The sequence below is a fragment of the Lactuca serriola genome, chromosome 6 (assembly GCF_051521515.1).
Source record: "Lactuca serriola cultivar US96UC23 chromosome 6, Lser_US96UC23_V15, whole genome shotgun sequence".
Taxonomy (NCBI): domain Eukaryota; kingdom Viridiplantae; phylum Streptophyta; class Magnoliopsida; order Asterales; family Asteraceae; genus Lactuca; species Lactuca serriola.
The window spans coordinates 192,577,460-192,584,868 of record NC_136413.1 but is presented as its reverse complement, the minus strand read 5'-3'; positions in this window follow the sequence as shown (position 1 = coordinate 192,584,868).

Here is a 7,409-nt window from a genome sequence, read left to right as displayed (position 1 = left end):
CCCGCTTTCCCGACTAACACGCCTCGGCTCGTGGCTCTTCATCGTCACCGGTAACGGAGCAGCGGCTGGAGGATATCAAATGGTAGGGTAGCGGCTGGGAATGGTGAAGTAGGGTTAGGGTTTGGTCATATGACGAGAGGAATAAGAATGCATCAGTTAATCTCGTGTCCCATACAACTCCTTACAAAATTGACACTTCTAGTCCCTCCCCTCATAATCTTTTCAAAATAAGTCCATAAGTTACCATTCAACCCCTTATCCTCCAAAAATCTATTCAATTAAGGTCCTAATAATTATCATGCAGCCCCCGTATTCATAAATTCTTTCATATTAAACCCATAATTTACTAAATAGCCCTCAACCTTCATAATTCCTTACAAACTAATCCATAATTTACGTTTTAACCCTAAATATTCAAAAGTTAAGACTTTTAACACCTCGAAACCAACACCTAGCTAAAATATTATGGATTTAGAGCTATAATAAAATGCGTTATACATCTCGGGGTTTTCAAATTTATTATTTAACTACTCGTTTTATTTAACTTCAAATGGAGTGTTACAAAGGTAAATAGAAAGAAATATATTCTAATAAAGAAAAATATTTTTGTCACATGTCACTCTTTTATTGATTTGGCCATATATCATTTTGTGGTTATTTTTAGTTAAATTTTTTCCGCATGACATTTTGTGGTTGTTTCATTTCTATTAAATTTCACATAATATTTAATTAAATGTATTATTTACAATAAGTATAATAATAAATGCATTTCAATTTCATTAATTGACTTTTCTTTTAATTTTAATATTTATAAATTAAAGCTCATTGATTTTATTTGTTTGTTTATCTAAATTATTTGTTTAAATTCAAAAGAGAAAAAATACTTCAATTTTAATAATTCAATATTTTTCTAATTTTTCTTATACATTGTAACACTCTAAATCAGGTATGGCTTGGAAACCCTTGAAGAATTTCAAGTTTGTCATAAATGGTCCCTTGGAGTACGCGGTACGTACTTATGAGTACGCTTAGCGTACTCTGCATTTTAATCGCGGGGGCATCTCGCGTACACCGGTGAAGACCAAACCCTAAATCCGGACTTGAGACCCTATTTAAACAACTTATGACCTCTTGGACCAAACCCTATCATCCTCCTTAGCCCCATTTCGTATATTTCAGGTGAGTTTGAGTGTGATTGAGTGTTTGAGATTAAGAAGAGGCTTTTGGTGAGCATTTTGGGAGTTCTTTCAAGAAGGTGATTTGCAAGACAAGCTTGGGACGGTTTGGTGCTTCAAGAATCTGTTTTGTGGACATCTTTCAAGGCTTCTAGAGGTAAAAAGTTTGCACCTTGCCATTTAAACCTTTAGATCTAGCTAGGCTTTCTATTTTGTCCTTTTTTGGTTGATTTTGAACCTCATTTGATGAGATAAGCTACTCCATGAGGTGGGAAGGTCAGATATGAGGTCCCTCAGTCATTTAGAGACATAAAAATGATATCTTGATGGGTGTATTAGTCTCATGCATGGATAAAGGACCTTGGAAAGGTCTTAATGGGGGTGTTGGGTGTTTTTGAGGCATGCAAGGGCATAAAGTTGCCAACTTTATGCCTTAGGACATCTTTTCAGACTTAGATCTAGCTTTTGGACGTGAATGACTCGAACACTAAGCACTTAATGAAAAAAGTGTTTAACATGGGTGTAAGTCGAGCGTAACTAGATGTACGCAGCGTAGTCCCTGAAACCTCATTACGCTACGCGTACCAGGGTGGTACGCTGAGCGTACGCAGCCCAGTCGGGCCCTAAGTTGTTTTGGACCTTTGGACCTTATTTGGCTGTTGGGCTTGATTGGATTCAGTGAGTTAGAGGCTTTTTCATCTGTTTGGGCCTAGGACATATTGGTGGGGTCTTATTGGGCCAAAGGGCCCATTAAGGGCATTGGAATTGGACTTTGGGGCCCATTTGCAATATTAGGGTGATTGGGCCTTAGGGGTAAGGTTTGAAGGTTGGGCCTTCCTTGTGGTAATTAATGACCTATCATTGATTGTGTTACTATTGTTATTATTTTAGAGAGTTCGGGAGACTGTGGATCACTAGGAGGACAATACCATGTGGAGTAGCCCATGGCGTTCCTAGATAAAGTCCATGTGGGGTAGCCCATGGCATTGGACGTAAGGCCATTGAGGTAGCCCATGGCAGTCCTAGGTAAAGACCATGCGGGTAACCCATGGCACTTTTGCTGGATCATATTGCTTGATTTTTGTGGTATGTGTGTAGCTCTATTAGCTATCAGGTTGTGTGTATGTGATTGTGTGTGGTATGCTCTAGGAAACTCACTAAGCATTCGCTTACAAGTTGTTGATTTGTTTCAGGTACTTCTGAGCCTAAGGGCAAGGGCAAGGCGTGATGACATGGCGTGCACTCTATCTCTTTTTTTTGGTGTTTGGGACCCTCTGATGTTTTAAAAAGGGAAACAATGATGTAATAAATGTTGATTTGAAAACAAATGTTTGAGAACCCATGGTTTATGCAATTGGTTTTGATTAATCAAAAATGAAAAAATTTCTTTGTAGATATGGGTCGTTACATAAATTCAAATAATTTCATATTTATTTATTTTTTTAAATGAACCATAGACCTTAAATCTAAGAATCTTCTATCCTAATAAAACAGTACAAAATTGCCACGTGGCAATTGCTCAACCTCCCCAATGTGTCTTTTCCCACTCAAATTGTCTAACTGTGATTCCAAAATTGCCCTTCAAGAAGATACTATATTCCTTTTATTCGGCGCATGAAATCCGGTATTTTCAAAATTCGTATCTTGATTTTGTTCCTGATTTCCTGCAATTAAATTTTCAAACAATGGTCGTAAGAAATCAGCACACTAATAGAGAAATTAGGATTCCGTCTCCAAATTTGAATCGTTCTTCTGTCGACTTCGTATACAACTAGAACACACATTCATATGTTTTCGCTATTTTCTTGATTCTAAAAGTAAGTATTAGTTTGATCAATCATTTAATCCTGCCTTCTTAACCTAGCATAATAAATGATATTCATAAACTATTTTTACATGATGTGGTAATAGAAAACTTAAATTTGATGTTGCACTCTATGTGTTTGATAAAATGCCATTGAAAATTTTTTTTCTTATCAAACACTGTTTTTAGTAATGTCGAATAAGTGAAGTGAGCATTGTATTTCTTTTATTTGTATTCCAGTTCTTCACTTATTTTTTTTTTTTGACATCATGAAATAACTGTAAAAATGTATTTGGATGTGTGTGTCTCTAATGTGTGTGTTTGGTGTACATCAGAGAGGGGAGAGATTTTTTCTGTTCAATTTGAGATTCCGACTAGAATTTGTTGAGTTCAAGAACAGTAGCAAAGCCTTTGTATCTTATTCTGCAGCTTCCAAACAATTATTTATATGAACAGAGACGATATCAAGGTGCATGTCCATTTTCTTTTTATGATTTTGGTTTTACAATTTTGGATAATGGTATGTTTTCCATAAGATACCATCAAAAGATTATATTCTTAAAATTTTGGGATCGAATCAATATTATACTACATGATCTGGTTTGGATTGAATTAATATTGTACTATCCAAGCATAGGTTTTATGGGGAACATGATACAAGGAACAGTGGTACTTGAATAGCTTCGTTGAGTTTTGTACTTTGATTATCAATATGTTTAGGACTTGTTCCTTTAAAAAGTGTTACGATCGATTCTACGGGTTTTCATTTCTATTATATTTTTCCACAGCGATAATAGTTTGTTGGAAATGAGAATTCAGTTGAGAAAAGTGACGAGAAGGTACAAAAATAGAGAAATTTGGGATTTCGAGCATGAACTTGCCAGTAGTAATTAGAAATTGATCTTGGGATAGATGATGTGAGAAATGGTGAGAGCAAGTTGTGCTTTTCTGTATTTTGTATTTTTCCCTGATATCAATATGTGATAACAACAAAAAGTTTATTTCTTAAATGGTCGAAACTGTAATGCTTTAATCATGAAAGAATATACTTAAGTGACTAAATTGATAAAATGTTGAAACTAATTAATTAACTCATTTCTCACCACCAAATGCATTATGTATAAATTTCATTCTGATATCTAGAATCAGAGAAAGCAACAAATTACAGTTTCATTTTTATTTCACATTTTCACCCCCATTTTACTTCCCAGTTTTCATTTTTTATTCCATAAATTGCAAGTCCAAATTGGGTTAGTAATTTCATTTCTGTCATCAATTCACAGTCTACAAGTAGAAATCATTTCTACCTTTTTAACTGTTGGATTAGGTGTCTTAGTTCATAACTATTACTTGGATGTACTTGACCCGATTAACATGGTCCATTTGGGTTGCATGGCATTGCAACACTTGGATAGACTAAATGAGAGAAAGGACACTTAAGGATTATTAATATATTATAAGTTCTAAGATATTAATAATATTATTTAATTAGTATTGATCAAAGAATTTATTTGAAATTAATTAAGTGATCAAAAAGAGACTAATTAAATATATGGGGTTGATTGTGTAAATAATCTATTCTTATATAGTGGGCTAATGATCTATGGTTTGTATGGATTGGGCTAAAACCCATAAGGTGCTCCATGGATAATCCATGGAGGTCACAAACCCATGGATCATGGAATATGAAAAGCCATGATAATTAGGGTTTACATGGTGTAACCCTACTTGTGCCACAACTATATAATGACCCCTAGTTTAGCAAAACCGAGACTACTACTTGTACAAGATAGAGGGCTAGCCAATTTTGAGGTGTAAGTGAACTTCTCTCAAGTCTATTCAAAGAGTTGTAGTGTTGTGTGAGACATTTGAGGCATCATGTGACATCCCCTACTGTGACATCCCCAATTTCACGGCCAGAAAAGACCAGTTTGTTTATGCTTTGTTTTAAAATCAGAGTTATCTTTTAAAGAAAACAGTTGCGGAATTTGTCCCAAAAACAAAATATGATAACCATTTATCAAAGCATTTCTTTTAAGAAATGTATTTTCATTAAATAACCAAATCTCGGGATGTCATGTTCCGATACAGACCAAAAGCATAAACAATATAAAATAGACCTTACAACAGTTCTTTATAACTACTGATCTATAATCCAAAACCTCTCGTCAAGTCCCCCAACTTATACTCTTGTGCCATTACCTGTAATGCAAAGAAAACTGAGTGGGTCAGGCTTGGGAGCCTGGTGAGCATATAGGGTTTTCAACCCACAATAATATAATTATTATATTTAATCATCAAACAATCAACCCAATTACCCATCCCCGTTATCTTCTTTATTTCTTAAGGTTTTACCCTAAGAATCATCTATCTTTCATTCATTCATTCCTAAAGATTGACTTTAAGGAATAGACACAAATACCACTGTTACTTAAGGCGCATCTTCCAACTTTATCATTTAAGCGTCTTTGTCAGGATTACGACATTCACTATTAGGCGCATCTACCAACATTATCCTTTAAGCGCATCTGCCAGGATTACGACATTCACTATTTGGCACATCTGCCGACCTTATCCTATAAGCGCATCTGGTAGTATTATGACATTCTCTATTTGGCGCATCTGCCGACATTATGCTTACGCACCTGCTAGCATTATGACATTCTCTATTTGGCGCATATGCCGACATTATCCTATAAGCGCATCTGCCAATATCATTCTTAATCATCTTTCATACCTCATCATTTTATCACATACCAACTATCTCATCTACCCATGTTCTACCCAACATATTTGTAGATATAAAATACATATATAGTTTAACTCATTTAAAAACTATATAAAACATCCATTCCACACTCATCTCAAATAAGCAAACAATGTATAAACACATAGCACGTATTTCATAGCAAATACTTAATGTTTATGTGTTAGAAGAAAGTAACCACACACTCACCCAAAACATACACTTAATACATTCAAACAATACTTGTATTAAAATTGTGTTTATGAAAGGGACTATACACTCACTTGATCAGAAGATGATCGGCCAACACTACGACTTGCAGAAGTAGTATTCTTCGATAGATCTGGAAGATCTTCACACACCGGGTTTCTCGTGGGCAGAGCTTTGGCTCGGAAACTCTTTTTCTTCTCGGGATCTTCGGGCTTCGGGACTTGCATCGGGTCTCGGGGTTGATACTGGGGCTTCGGGGGTACTTCTTTGCACGTAAATCGAGGTAATATGGGTGAGAGATGAGAGAATGAGCAACCAAATTCGGCTGGCCCTTCAAATCTATTTATAGGGAAAATTGGCCCTTGCCACGTCGTGGCACCTTTTTCCACGTCGTGGGCTTGGTCGTCACTGCATGCGTCATCGCAAGTTGCATCTGGGGGACTCCCGGAGGTGTCAGAAGACTGGCCACGTCGTGGCACTGCTTGCCACGTCGTGGTATCTGACAGTTTTGGGGTTTCGCGCCCCGAACTTCAGAAACTCATAACTTTCACATACGAACTCCGTTTTCGACGTTCTTTATATCGACGCGAAGGTGAGATTATGTTCTACAACTCTCGTTTTCGTTGATCTTCAACATCAGGAGATCCAGTGGATGAACCAATTTGTTGAACATTTGCAGGAGCTTGAACTGTTCCATCGATACAATTCCAAAGTTCTTCATCAATTCCATTTAAGTAATCTTCCATTCTATCAGCCCACTGATCATAGTATTCTGGAATCAACATCGGAATTTTGGTTGAAGAACCAAGCAAATGAGAGAAAGAAGTCATCGTGTTCATGTTGAAGTTCGCCATTGATGAACAAACAAAAATTTCAGAAAACTTGAGAATTTGATGAATTTCAGAAATCGATCAAGTGAATTGATCAAAAATCGCTAATCGAATACTCGACTTAACAATTCAAATGCAGAATCAATTCAAATCTGAAGATCAAAAGTGATTTTCAAAACCAAAATTGCGCGGAAAATTTTGAGTAAAATTTGTAACTCAAAAAGCAATTGATTCTTCTTCGAAAATCAGATCTAAGCAGTTTGAATCCTGCTCTGATACCAATTGTAGTGGTGTTGATTTTATTGGCATGTGCGGAATTAGAAAAGATCTAGTGATTCATCATACAAATTCAAGAACACAAGGAGTAAATAATTCTTTGTAAGCTTATATTAGATCTAGAAAGAATATACAAATGGGTTTGTACAAAATTTCTCTCTCTAGTCTAACACTCCAAATGGACTCTTTACATAATGGGAGTCACTCACTTCCTATTTATAGGAAAAGACTCGACCCATTTACACATACAAAGAGGAAAGTCTAAACAATACATCCAAGCATGACTTTGCACCCTAACAAATTTTGACTTTATTTTTAATATATTATAATTATATTACTTATATATTATTTTTAGTAGGCCGGGACAG